The 15,319-nt window shown below is 36.8% G+C and overlaps 1 protein-coding gene and 1 pseudogene across 6 annotated transcripts in view; one reads left to right on the plus strand and one right to left on the minus strand.

Moving 5' to 3' along the window:
• The window catches only part of ZNF654 (zinc finger protein 654), an 88,950-nt gene that overhangs the window by 41,632 nt on the left and 31,999 nt on the right, over positions 1–15,319 (minus strand). The gene's annotated exons all lie outside the window — the stretch shown is intronic.
• On the plus strand, positions 12,344–13,414 carry LOC135276384 (chromobox protein homolog 5-like; annotated as a pseudogene).

Raw genomic sequence — 15,319 nt, forward strand, 5'->3', positions numbered from 1 at the left:
CAATAAAAAGGACGTCCACTCAGAGACCCCATCCGAAAGTCACCAATTACAAAGACTACAGGTAGATAAAGCCACTAATTGGAAGAAACCAGCGCAAAAAGGATGAAAACACCACAAATCAGAATGCCTCTCCTCCTCCAAAGGAACACAACTCCTCACCAGCTAGGGATCAAATATGGATGGAGAATGAATCTGATGAATTCACAGAAACAGGCTTCAGAAGGTGGGTAATAAACTCAGAGCTAAAAGAACATGTCCTAACCCAATGCAAAGAAACTAAGAAACTGGAAAAAAGGTTAGATGAGATGCTAACTAGAATAAACAGCTTAGAGAAGAATATAAACGACTTGATGAAGCTGAGAAAACAGCATGAGAACTTTGCAAAGCATACACAAGTTTTAATGGCTGAATCAACCAAGCAGAAGAAAGGATATCAGAGATTGAAGATCAACTCAATGAAATAAAACGAGAAGACAAGAATAGAGAAAAAAGTGAAAAGAAATGAACAAAGCCTCCAAGAAATATGGGATTATGTGAAAAGACCTAATCTACATTTGATAGGTGTACCTGAATGTGACGGAGAGAATGAATCCAAGCTAGAAAACACTCTTCAGGATATTATCCAGGAGAACTTCCCCAATCTAACAAGGCAGGCCAATATTCAAGTCCAGGAAATACAGAGAACACCACAAAGATATTCCTCAAGAAGAGCAATCCCAAGACATATAATCATCAGATTCACCAGGGTTGAAATGAAGGAAAAAATGTTAAGGGCAGCCAGAGAGAAAGGTCGGGTTACCCACAAAGGGAAGCCCATCAGACTCACAGCGGATCTCTCCGCAGAAACCCAACAAGCCAGAAGAGATTGGGGGCCAATATTCAACATCCTTAAAGGAAAGAACTTTCAATCTAGAATTTCATATCCAGCCAAACTAAGCTTCATAAGCAAAGGAGAAAGAAAATCCTTTATGGAAAAGCAATTGCTGAGAGATTTCATCACCACCAGGCCTGCCTTACAAGAGCTCCTGAAAGAAGCACTAAACAAGGAAAGAAACAACCAGTACCAGCCACTCCAAAACGTACCAAATGGTAAAGACTATTGACACAATGAAAAAAATGCATCAACTAACAGGCAAAACATCCAGCTAGCATCAAAATGGCAGGATCAAATTCACACATAACAATATTAGCATTAAGTGTAAATGGGCTAAATGCCCCAGTCAAAAGACAGACTGGCAAATTGGATTAAAAAGTCAAGACCCATCGGTGTGCTGTATTCAGGAAACCCATCTCATTTGCAAAGACACACACAGGCTCAAAATAAAAGGATGGAAGAAGATTTATCAAGCAAATGGAGAGCAAAAAAAAGTAGGAGCTGCAATTCTAGTCTCTGATAAAATGGACTTTGAAGAACAAAGTCAAAAGAGACAAAGAAGGGCATTACATAATGGTAAAAGGATCAATGCATCAAGAAGAGCTAACGATCCTAAATATATAAGTACCCAATACAGGAGCACCCAGGTATATAAAGCAAGTTATTAATGACCTATAAAGAGACTTAGACTCCCACACAATAATAGTGGGAGACTTTAACACTCCACTGTCAATATTAGACAGATCAGCGAGACAGAAAATTAACAAGGATATCCAGGACTTGAACTCAGATTTGGACCGGGCAGACCTAATAGACATCTACAGAAATCTCCACTCCAAAACCACAGAATATACATTCTTCTCAGCACTGCATTGCACCTACTCTAAAATTGACCAAATAATTGGAAGTAAATCACTCCTCAGCAAATGCAAAAGAACGGAAATCAAAACAGTCTCTCAGACCACAGGGCAATCAAATTAGAACTCAGAATTAAGAAACTAACTCAGAACTGCACAGCTTCATGGAAACTGAACAACTGACTCCTGAATCTAGTAGACTGGATAAACAATGAAATGAAGGCAGAAATAAAGATGTTCTTTGAAACCAACAAGAAGGAAGACACAACGTACCAGAATCTCTAGGACACATTTAAAGCAGTGTCTAGAGGGAAAATTATAGCAATAAATGCCCACATGAGAAGCGAGGAAAGATCTAAAATCGACACCCTATTGTCAAAATTGAAAGAGCTAGAGGACCAAGATCAAAAAAAAGCTCAAAAGTTAGCAGAAGCAAGAAATAACTAAGATCAGAGCAGAACTGAAGGAGATAGAGATGCAAAAAGCCCTTCAAAAAAATCAATAAATCCAGGAGCTGGTTTTTTGAAAAGATCAACAAAATAGACCGATAGCCAGATTAATAAAAAAGAAAAGAGAGAAGAATCAAATAGATGCAATAAAAATCGATAAAGGGGATATCATCACTGATTCCACAGAAATACAAACTACAATCAGAGATTACTACAAACTTTATGCACATAAACCAGTAAACCTGGAAGAAATGGATAAATTCCTGGACACTTCCACCCTCCCAAGCCTAAACCAGGAAGAAGTTGAAACCTTGAACAGACAAATAACAAGAGCTGAAGTTGAGACAGCAATTAATAGCCTACCAACCAGCTCCAGACAGATTCACAGCGAATTCTACCAGATTTACAAAGAGGTGCCAGTTCCTCTTTGTAAGTCTGGTAGAATTTGCTGTGAACTTGTCTGAAACTATTCCAAACAACACACAAAAAAGGAATCCTTCCCAAGTCATTTTATGAGACCAGCATCATCCTGATACCAAAACCCAGCAGAGACTCAACAGAAAAAGAAAAATATCCATGATGAACATCAATGCAAAAATCTTCAATAAAATACTGGCAAACCGATTGCAATAGCACATCAGAAAGCTTATCCATCATGATCAAGTAGGCTTCATTCAAGATATGCAAGGCTGGTTCAACATACGCAAGTCTATAAACGTAACCCACCACGTAAACAAAACCAAAGACAAAAACCACATGATTAACTCAACAGATGCAGAGAAGGCCTTTGACAAGATTCAACAGCCCTTTATGCTAAAAACTCTCAATAAACTAGGTATCAAAGGAACATATCTCAAAACAATAAAAGCTATTTATGACAAACCTACAGCCAATATCATATCAAAAACTGGAAGCATTCCCTTTGAAATCCAGCACTAGACAAGGATGCCCTCTCTCACCACTCCTATTCAATATAGTATTGGAAGTTCTAGCCAGAGCAATTAGGTAAGAAAAAAAAGGGTATTCAGTTAGGAAAAGAGGAAGTCCAATTGTCTCTATTTGCAGATGACATGATTGTATATTTAGAGACCCTATTATCTCAGCCCAAAATCTGCTTAAATTGATAAGCAACTTCGACCAAGTCTCGGGATACAAAATCAATGTACAGAAATCACAAGAATTTCTATACACCAATAACAGACTAACAGAGAGCCAAATCATGAGCAAACTCCCATTCACAATTGCTACAAAGAGAATAAAATACCTAGGAATACAACTAACAAAGGATGTAAAGGACCTCTTCGAGGAGAACTACAAACCACTGCTCAAGGAAGTAAGAGAGGACACAAACAGATGGAGAAACATTCCATGTTCATGGTTAGGAAGAATCAATATCATGAAAATGGCCATACTGCCCAAAGTAATTTATAGATTGAATGCTATCCCCATCAGGCTACCTATGACCTTCTTCACAGAACTGGAAAAAAACCACCTTAAACTTCGTATGGAACCAAAACAGAGCCCGCATAGCCAAGACAATCCTAAGCAAAAAGAAGCTGGAGGCATCACACTAACTGATTTCAAACTATACTACAAGGCTACAGTAATCAAAACAGCATGGTACTGGTACCAAAACAGAGATATAGACCAATGGAACAGAACAGAGGCCCTGGAGGCAATGCCACACATCTACAATCATCTGATCTTTGACAAACCTGGCAAAAACAAGCAATGGGGAAAGGATTCCCTGTTTAATAAATGGTGTTGGGAAAACTGGCTAGCGGAGTGCAGAAAGCAGAAACTGGACCCCTTCCTGACACCTTACACTAAAATTAACTCCAGATGGATTAAAGACTTTAACGTAAGACCTAACACCATAAAAACCCTAGAAGAAAACCTAGGCAAAATCATTCAGGACATAGGCATACGCAAGGACTTTATGACTAACATGCCAAAAGTGTTGGCAACAAAAGCAAAAATAGACAAATGGGACCTAATTAAACTACAGAGCTTCTGCACAGCAAAAGAGACAATCATTAGAGTGAACCAGCAACCAACGGAATGGGAAAAAATTTTTGCAATCTAGCCATCTGACAAAGGGCTAATATCCAGAACCTAAAAAGAACTTAAACAGATTTACACGAAAAAAACAAACCCATTCAAAAGTGGGCAAAGGATATGAACAGACACTTTCATAAGAAGACATATATGAGGCCAACAGACATACGAATAAATGCTCATCATCACTGATTATTAGAGAAATGCAAATCAAAACCACATTGAGATACCACCTCATGCTAGTTAGAATGGCGATCATTAAGAAATCTGGAGACAACAGATGCTTGAGAGGATGTGGAGAAATAGGAACACTTTTACACTGTTGGTGGGAGTGTAAACTAGTTCAACCATTGTGGAAGACAGTGTGGCGATTCCTCAAGGACCTAGAAATAGAAATTCCATTTGAGTCAGCAATCCCATTACAGGGCATATACCCAAAGGATTATAAATCATTCTGTTATAAAGACACATGCACATGTATGTTCATAGTGGCACTGTTTACAATAGCAAATTCCTGGAACCAACCCAAATGCCCATCAATGATAGACTGGACAAGGAAAATGTGGCACATATACACCATGGATTACTATGCAGCCATAAAAAATGATGAGTTTGTTTCCTTCATAGGGACATGGATGAATCTGGAAACCATCATTCTCAGCACACTGAAACAAGACCAGAAAATCAAACACTGCATGTTCTCACTCATAGGCAGGTGCTGAACAATGAGAACACATGGACACAGGGAGGGGAGCATCACACACTGGGGTCTGTTGTGGGGGCCAAGGGAGGGACAGTGTAGGGTGGGGAGGTCAGAGAGGGATAACATGGGGAGAAATGCCAGATGTAGGTGATGGGGGGATGGAGGCAGCAAACCACATTGCCATGTCTGTACCTATGCAACAATCCTGCATGATCTGCACATGTACCCCAGAATCTAAATAAAAAAATTTTAAAAAATCTCATCTGAGCTTTTTTAAAAATAGAGCAAAAACACATCAGTAACATATGAGTTAGCATTCATTCAGCAGTAGTGTTCCAATTTCATTTTACTGGAGGAAGATAAAGTATATAAACTATATACTTCAATAAGTTAAGAGCTAAATTCTCCTTAACTAATTTCCAAATTTGCATACAGTAAAAGTATGTCCAAGTTTTTCTGGAGGTAGGCAATTTCATTACAAAGTTGAATATCTAAGGAAAATGAAACAACATGAGCAATGAAAAGGGACTAGACAATATCATATTTTGTAAAGCCTCTATAATTAAATCAACATTATGTTTGCACACAATGATATCAACTTCAGTCACAATAAGAAAAATACAAATTAAAAATACACCAAGATGCCATTTCTCATTTATTAGTTTAGTCAAAAAAAAAAAAAAAAAAAAGATTGACAGAATAAATTGTGATGATGAAGTCAGAGATAAACAAGGCTAGATTTTGTGGGCAGGAATACAAAATGGTACAAGCCCTATGGATGGAACACTGGGCATATTTAGCAACATTACAATATGTTCATCCTTTGACCCAGATTCTAGGAACTTACCCCCAAAATCTGGCAAAAATTCAAAAAGAGGTATCCAAAAGGATATTAATCATAGCACTATTTACAACAGGGAAAGAATGGAAATAACTCAAACACATACCAGTAGAAGACAAATTGACTAAACTATGCTACATCCACACAATAGAATTCACAGAATACTAGAAATTGTAAAAAATAAATCTGGAATAGTCTGTGTCACTATGGAGTGATCTCCAAGATATAATACTAAGTTAAAAAAGCAGGGTAGAAAAATGTATCTGTTTACCTAAAAAAGGGAAGGGGGGCATGGATATGTTATTTGTTAGTTGGACCTTGATTTTCTATCAACGAAAATCCTGTCTTTAATAAGCATAGACCATTTAAATTTTATGTAATTTTTGTTTGTTTTCTGAGACAGAGTCTTGCTTTCTTGCTCAGGCTGGAGTGCTGTGGTGTGACTCGGCACACTGCTACCTCCGTCTCCTGGGTTCAAGCGATTCTTGTGCCTCTCACAAGCGATTCTTGTGCCTCAGTCTCCCGAGTAGCTGGGATTATAGGCATGTACCATCACACTTGGGTAATTTTTGTATTTTTAGTAGAGATGGGGTTTCACCACGTTGGCCAGGCTGGTCTCAAACTTCTGGCCTGAAGTGATCTGCCCACCTTGGCCTTCCAAAGTGCTGGGAACAGGTGTGAGCTGCCGTACCTGGCCAAATTTTATGTAATTTTTAATATGTTTAGATTAAAACCTATCATCTTTAATAGTTTTGTTTGTTCTGTCTATTGATTGTTCTGTTTCACCTCTTCTTCCACCATCTTTGGGATTGAGCAGTTTTAAGATTACATTTTGTGTCCACTTTGGCTTAAAACATCCACCTGTTTTTAGTGGTTACTCTAGGGTTTACAAATATACATGTCTTTAAAAATCCCAGCCTAACCTCAAATAATATTATGGCACTTTAGGTATAATAACCTATGTGCTATTTTTGTCATTCATTTAATTTTAAATATGCTACAAACATAATACTATTTCACTACAATTTCTGCTTTATTCCTGGCATCTGGAAAATATGGCCCATAGGCTTCCTTCCAGTTTCTATAAAAATTGTGTTAAAACAAAACCTATCCATTCATTTATGTAGTGTTTATGGCTGCTTTCTTGCTGCAAGAGCAAAGTTGAGTAGTTAGAAACAGAGACACTAGGGTCCATGAGTCTAAAATATCTAGCCCTTTTAAAAGCTGTTTTGTCACCTGTAATCCCTGCACTCTGAGAAGCTGAGGCAGGTGGATCACCTGAGGTCAGGAGCTCGAGACCAGCCTGGCCAACATGGCAAAACCCCATCTCCAAACAAAAAATACAAAAAATTGCCGGGCATGGTGGCAGGCACCTATAATCCTGGCAAACTGGGAGGCTGAGGCAGGAGAATCGCTTGAACCTGGGAGGAAGAGGTTGCAGTGAGCCGAGACTGCGCCACTGCATTCCAGCCTAGGCAACAAGAGCAAAATTCGTCCCAAAACAAAACAAAACAAAACAAAGCAAAAAAGCTGTTTCGTCAACCCCTGCTTTAGACCATCAATTATGTTTTGCAGTGTTTAAAAATAAGAAAAACTTAACTTGATATTTACCTTTGGTTTTTACCATTTTCAGCTCTAATTTCTGTCTAGAATCTGGTGCTCTCTTTAGCATTTTCTGTAGTTCACGTCTGTCAGAAATTAATTATCTCAGGTTTTGTTTAGATACTTCTTTTACTTTAGAAATATATTTTCTCAAACTGAAAGTTTGCCTGGGTGTGGTAGCTCACGCCTGTAATCCCAGCAGAGGCTTAGGCAAGCAGATCCACTGAGGTCAGAAGTTTGAGACCAGCCTGGCCAACATGACCAAACCCCATCTCTACTAAAAACAGAAAAAGCTGAGCTTGGTGTTGCATGCCTGTAGTCCTAGCTACTCAGGAGGCTGAGGCAGGAGAATAGCTTGAACCTGGGAGGCAGAGGTTGCAGTGAGCCGAGATTGCACCATTGCACTCCAGCCTGGCAGGGAGACTAGGTCTCAAAAAAAAGAAGAAATTAATAAATCTTTTTCTTTTATCACTTTAAAGTTATCACATCATTGTGTTCTGGCTTGCAATTTCTAAGAGATGTCTGCTATACATTGTCTTCATTCTTATTTGGGTTATTTTCTGGTTACTTTCACCTACTTGGGTTCTAATTTCTGGATCTGTAGTTGGATCCTTTTAATTATTTTAAGAAAATTCATGGCCATTATTTTGTCAATATTTATTCCGCCTCATTTTTTTCTTCTTCTGAGATTCTAGTAGATATGTTATACCATTTTACATTTTCCTAAATTCTTAGACATTCTGTTCTGTTTTCTCCTTGCCTTTTAGTTTGGGTATTTCTATGAATCTACATTCAAGGTTCATTCATTCTTTCTTTAGCTGCATCAAGTCTACCAAGGAATCTGAAGGCCTTAGCAATTCTTTATGTAACTGTATTTCCAGAATTTCCATTTGACTCTTTCTTAAAGTTTCCATCTCTGTGCTGAAATTTCCAATCTGCTCAAACGTTATTATCTGTCTTTTCCACTATAGCCTTTATATCTGGATCTGGTTCTACTGATTGTTTTATCTCTTAATAGTAGGTCTCTCTCTCTCTTTTTTTTAATGTGTCTATAATTTCTGGTTTTTGAAAACTGGACTTCATTATATAAGGCTATTATCCTAAGTGAATTAACGCACCAGCAGAAAATAAATACCACATGTTCTAATTTATAAGTGGAAGATAAACATTTGGCACTCATGGACATAAAGATGGTACAACAGATATGAGGGACTGCTAGTGGGGCAGGGGTAGGATTTAAAAACTAATGGCCAGGCACAGTGGGTCAGGCCTGTAATCCCAGCACTTTGGGAGACCGAGGCAGGTGGATCACCTGAGGTCAGGAGTTTGAGACCAGCCTGGCCAACATGGAGAGAATAGAAAAATTAGCCGGGCATGGTGGTAGGCATATGTAATCGCAGCTTCTCAGGAGGCTGAGGCAGGAGAATTGCTGGAACCCGGGAGGCAGAGATTGCAGTAAGCCAAGATCACACCATTGGACTCCATCCCGGGCAACAAAAATGAGACACTGTCTCAAACACACAAACACACACACACACACACAAACAAACAAATGGTTACTATACTTACCACCTGGGTTATGGGATCATTCATATCCCAATCCTCAGCAATATATCTATGCCACAAACTGGCACACACATTCCCGGAATCTAAACTAAAAGTTGAAATTATTTAAAAAAAAAAAAAGATAGTAGAGGTTGAGGTAAACAGCATTTATGCCTAGAAAGAGGCATGTTTTTTCTCGTTAGGGCTTTATTGTGGAGCATATGAGTAAAACCAGTCAAAAGTTAAACTGAATATGGGTTTTGCTTGGGTTGCTATCATAATCTTAAGTGCACCACTGGCTTCAAATTCTTGCACTATTATATTGGGTTTAGGGTAGAGACTGGATTGCCAGATATTGTTTTAGGATTTGGCCTGCAGGCCATAGTTTATGAACCCCAGTGGCAGAAAAAAGACTAGCCATGTTAAGTACAGAAATGAAAGACACAAAAGACCTTCATCAAGCTTCTGCATATAAAAATATAATGTCTGAAATGAAAAATACATTGTATGGGATTAACAGCAAATTTGACATTATAGAAGATAATATTATAATGAGTAAACAAAAATATAGCAAAGGAAAACTATTTAAAATAAAAGAGAAAGACAAAAAATGACTAGAGCTGTCAATAAGCTATAGGACAGCTGTTGTTGCCGTTCAGGTAGCATCCCTGAAGAAAACATAATAGTGGTTTCTAAAAGAAGTTTTTTGAAGAAATTTCCAAAAGTTGACAAGAATTATAAGCCCACAGATCCAAGAAGCTTAAAATCAAGAAACATGAAGAAGATAACACAAAACATATTACAACCAAATTTCTTAAAACCAGCAATAAACTTCAAGAGACACCAATGAGAAAATGGAAAGACAAGATATAGAGTGAGATAAATTACAAATCACATATCTGATAAAGAATGTATATCCAGAATACATAAAGAATTCTTGGAACTCAATAAGATGACAAATAATACAATTTAAAAATTGGCAAAAATTTTGATAGATTTTGCCAAAGAAAATACAAAATAGCAAAGCACACAAAAAGATGCTTACCAACGACAGCACTGAGGAAATGCAAATTAAAACCAAATTGAGATACTACTGTATAACCATTGGAATGGTTATTATGAAAAACATAGTAAGAAGTATTAGTGGAGATGTAAAGAAACTGGAACCTCTATAAAAACTGGTTAGAATTTTAAAAGTACAGTTGCTTTAGTTATACAGTAGCAGTTTTGCAAAACTCTAAACATAATCATATATCTAACAATTCTATGCCTAGGTATCTACCTAAGAGAAATGAAAAGATGTGGCCACACAAGACACATACATAAATGTTCACAGCCCAAAACTGGATGTAATCCAAATAGCCATCAAGTACCAAATAAATAAAATGTAATATACCCATATACTGGAATCTATGCAGCACAAAAAGGAATGAGCTACTGATAAATGCTATAATATAGATGAACCTCAAGAATGTTATTCTAAGTGAAAAACAGTCATTTAAAAGACTATTTTACATGACTATTTCACAAGACTATTTTTAAATACTTTCACTTGCTCTAAGTGAAAGTATCCAAAAGACTACATATTGTGTGATATTGTTTATATAAAATGTCTAGAAATAGCAACTCTATAGAGATAGAAAGCAGAGCAGTAGTTGCCTCGGGCTGGGTAGGCACTGGGATCTAACTGCAAATAAGCAGAAAACTTTCTGGGGTAATGAAAATGAAAAACTGGATTGCGGTGATGGTTGCACAACTGTATACATTTACTAAATATCACTGAATTATAAAAACTGACAATGAGTATATGAATTTATACTTTTTAATAAAGCTTCACATTAAAAAGATAAACTAGTAATGGGTAAGGAGTGAAGAAGTAGATAAAATAAGATTGATAATATACTGGTAATTGTTGAAGCTGAGTGACAGTTGCTTCTACTACTTTTACTTTCAAGTATACTTGAAAATTGTCATAATAAAATGTTATTTTAAAAAAACACTGTCGACAAAGGTGTAAGAAAACGTATTTTCTTACATTGCTGGCAAGAATGTAAATTGGTTCAGCCTTTACAGAAGAAATTTGGCAGTATCTACCAAAATGAAAAATTACATTCTTTGTATAAATGTATGGTAAGTGATAAATTATACTCTTTGATCCAGCAATTAACTCTGCTCCTAGGATACATCTGGAATATACAAATACCCTGTACATATTCCACTCATACATGGTAATTCATTAAAGGTTTGTTGATAACAGCAAAAGATTGAAATAAAAGCTAAATAACCAGTAGTAAGGGGCTGGTTAATTACATTTTGATATACACATAAAAGTGAAATACTCTATAGTTAATATGATGACCAGAAAGGTATGGATGAGGAAAGATACCTAAGTGGAAAAAGGAGGTACAAAACAGTGTATATGGTATACTAGCATTTGTCTAAAATGAGAATATGAATTTTTTCTTATATATGCATAAAATATCTGAAAGGAAAATTCAAGAAAATAAGTACATTGGATGGCTACAGAAATGGAAACTGGGGGCCGGGCGTGGTGGCTCTCGCCTATAATCCCAGCACTTTGGGAGGCTGAGGCGGGTGGATCACCTGAGGTCGGGAGTTCGAGACCAGACTGACCAACATGGAGACCCTGTTTCTATTTTAAAAAAAAAAAGAAAAAAGAAAAAGAAATGGAAACTGGGAAACTAGGGGACAGGTAGATGTAAATGGCAAGGGTATCTCATTGTATACTCCATACTTTTTGAATTTTGAAACATGAACATGTATTACCTACCCAAAAATTAAAAGAAAAAGTGATAAAGATGAAATCTTAAAAGCAAGTTCCTAAAAGGGTACATTATATACATGGAACCAGATGAAAAGCAGACTTTTCATCAGAAGAAAATGTGGCCAGAAGACACTGGATGGACTTCTTTAAAGTATGAGAAGAAAAAAAAATTGCCAACCTAAAATTCAATAATCAGTGGAAATGTCTTTCAAAACAAAGGTCTTTGGCCTCTGGTTAGGTTTGGCTAAAGGAAGTCAATGGTAGAAATCTGAAGTCAGGAGGAAAGAGAAATGAGGGTCTTTTTCCCCTTAACCCTCTGCTTCAGGATCCTCTAGAGCAGTAGTTATAGCTCTTCAGAGGTACTCTCTCATACAAATCAGTGCTGCTTCCCCTCTTCAACCGTCTCCTGTCTCTGGGCTCTAGCAATACTTTCTTTTTCCTTTGTCCCTCCATTTCTAGAGCTGACAGCAACTTGCCACAATTGCCAAAGTCTAGGTTCACCATTTCCCATCTATTCTCCCAGATCATCTAATACCTTTTAAAGTGATTCTATGAATAAGTTCCTTCTATTGAATTACCTAGCATGTTTATATTTACCTAATTGAATCTTTACTGAAATATATCTTAATCAAAAAGAAAATGAAGGTAAGTCTGCCAAGCCCTAGACCTGGGCGGGTAGGCCCCTACTGATAGCCCAGAGGGAAAAAACGAATTGGAGGTAATCTGGGACACAGTGGCCTTAGTCCTTCAGGTGGAATAGTGCAACATGGGAAAGAAAACCAAGCACACAGCTGGCAGTTCTTCAGAGAAGGTGCTAGACAGGCATGTGATTAAGGGGCAAGTAGAATATCAACTAAAGTGAAAAGGCTTTTCTGAGGAGCACAATACTTGGGAATCTAAGAAAAACTTGGATTGCCTTTAGCTCAAAAGTGTAAAATGACGAAGGAGGGTTAAAATAAACCTAGGGAGAAGTTAGAAAGTAGCGAGAAAATCCAATTTCTCAAACAGTGCTGACAGTATCAAGTCCAAAAAAGATAAGAGAGCAATGGTATTTATTGCTCAGGGCTTTGAGATAAGACTGGAACCAGAAAAGATCACTAGGAGTGACAGATTCCTGTGGTGATTTATGTTTTTAATGAATTGGAAAGACATAGATGAAGCAAACTTGGTTCTTGCAAAAGAAGCTAATGTGAAATGTCTACAAACTATGATAGCGTTTTATGAAGAGAGACTGATGTTGCATGCATACCTTGAGGATGTAGAAAACAACAAGAAAAGAAAAAACAACAAAGGACTAAAGGAGGGAGTGATCTCTGTCATTTCTCTTAGTACATAATACATTCACATTCCTGTCTCTTCCCTTCTCCCCACCCCTTTCTATCCTTAACACATACATGTAAACATGTGCTTATCACTGTGCTCCACAGGAGAAACATTGGTATTGGTTCTCTTTAACATAACTGATAGTCCGATTCATGAGAGGGAAAAATAAAAAGGGAAACAAAAGTGAATTTATTGAAAATTATTCCCTACAAAACAAGGAGCAAATTGTTCCTTATCTCAATTCCAAAATTAAAAGGGAAAACCTTTTCAAGATACCACAGCTTAACAAAACTATAGCTAATGGGCTTCAACCAATAAATTATTAAAAATATATGATTTGCTTAAATATTTTGAATTCTATAATTCTGCTCATTGCTTCTTATACAGCAAACTTAGAAGAAATTCTTCCAGTACCTTAATCCTGGGATATTTCTCACAAGTTTCCTTTGTAAGAAGCAGTGAGCAAAATTTTGTCCATTTTATAATTACAGAAGCATTTCATGTATTTTTTTTCTTCATTCCACAGTGAAAGCTGACAGTATAACATTGTAGTCTAGTTCTATAAACCAAAAATATTAGTGGAAAAGAAGTTAAACGGTTCTGATCATTTTTAATGATCTGACTTAGCACAATATTAAGTCATTCAAAATAAAAAATTTCAAACGTACTTACACCATCATAATGACTATATATATCTTTTAAAGAATAACTTTTAAAGAATAAAGATCTTCCTAATAGTAGCTTGTAGTCTACTGCCTTTTTCTAATTTTTTTTTATCCACACTGACCAAGAGAACTATAAAGCTTTCCTTCCTTTAGCTTAGAAAAACAATAAATACCATTTTCCAAAACTACACATGTACAGTCCTCTAGATTCTGATATATACTAATGTGGGTGGGAATTAGGGTATTTCTTTTCCCCTGATCCCTTTCCATCCCTGCCAACACAAATATGCCAATTAGTAATCTCTTTGCCCATTAAACAACTATAGTTCTCAACCACTTTACTCCAAAATCAATAAAAGGAGCAATAAAGACCAAAATTACAGGGGAAAAGATACTAGTCACAACTAAGACCAAATGCAATACAAAGTTTCTAACCATGGCCAATATAAACAAATACACTAAGGGTTTTTTAATATTGACTTTAGCTACAACAAATCCTACAGACAAACTATTCTAGTGTAATAAGGAAAAACAAAACCATCTCATGAAGTTTAGTAAGAGAAAAGAATTAAGACCACCAACTGCCTCTAAAAAAAAAAAAAAAAAGTCTCTTCCTCAGAGAGAAGACAAAGAAATAGAAGGTTAGACAGCCTAGATTTTTCTCTAAAGTGACTAAGTTGACATGTCACAAATGATCAGTAAAGATAACAGATACAAAATTGGTTAAGGTGTTGAATTAAGTGTTTGTCAATATAATTAAAGACTCAGGAAGTAGTATGAGTGCTATATGCTATGGAGATGGGCAATACTCATTGGGCCCTACAAAACAAACACCTTTTGTGGGCCCCAGCCCCGCCAAAAAACAAAGGTACCTTTATAATTAGCCCTTCTTCCTTTGATTTCCAAGACATTTCCTAAACTAGTTGAAAGCCTAGAGTTAAATTATAAATGCAACTGAATAAAATGTGGTTATTATACAGTAGAGTTAATAACAGTTGAAGTTAGACTCGGCACAAAAGTTGTGTTTGAAATACAGTACAATTTAGCAAAATAATCAGAAAGGATTGGTGATCTACCATTACATGTGTGGTCTAGTCCAAGAAGATCTAGCCACTCCAAATAAGAGACTGATTATACCCACTTAGCTCCCTGAAGACAAGACCCTTTCATCTTCTCTCTTAGACAACTTGGCATACACTTTAGTCTTTGCCAGTGCACACACAAAACACTACTAGCTGAACTAGTTCCTCCTCCGGTGATTCCTGTGGATCTAGTGGTCATCAGGCAAATACCTGCTATCCCATCACTCACCTTGGCCTGGAAAGCTGAAATCTATGAACAGTTACTTTCTGTTGGGTAAAAGGAGGCTGTGAAGGCAGCATTAAAATTTGCTTTTCTTTTATGTAAAACTTATAAAGTCTATGTTTTCTACCTGAAGGTCCACTTAGTTTCAGGGTGTTTGGCTTTGTTCTATCTGGGAACAAAGGAATCAGTATTTAACCAATCTAAAACAAGGCAAAAGGAAAAAACCAGTAAGAACTTAATTAACTCAATGTGCAAAAGTCTCCCAACTTCTCAGGCTTTGGTTTTCTTATATACAGAGAATGAATTTGAGGT

This window comes from Aotus nancymaae, unplaced genomic scaffold (genome assembly GCF_030222135.1).
Source record: "Aotus nancymaae isolate 86718 unplaced genomic scaffold, 86718_ANA_hifiasm-v0.15.2.pri h1tg000022l_1, whole genome shotgun sequence".
Lineage (NCBI taxonomy): Eukaryota > Metazoa > Chordata > Mammalia > Primates > Aotidae > Aotus > Aotus nancymaae.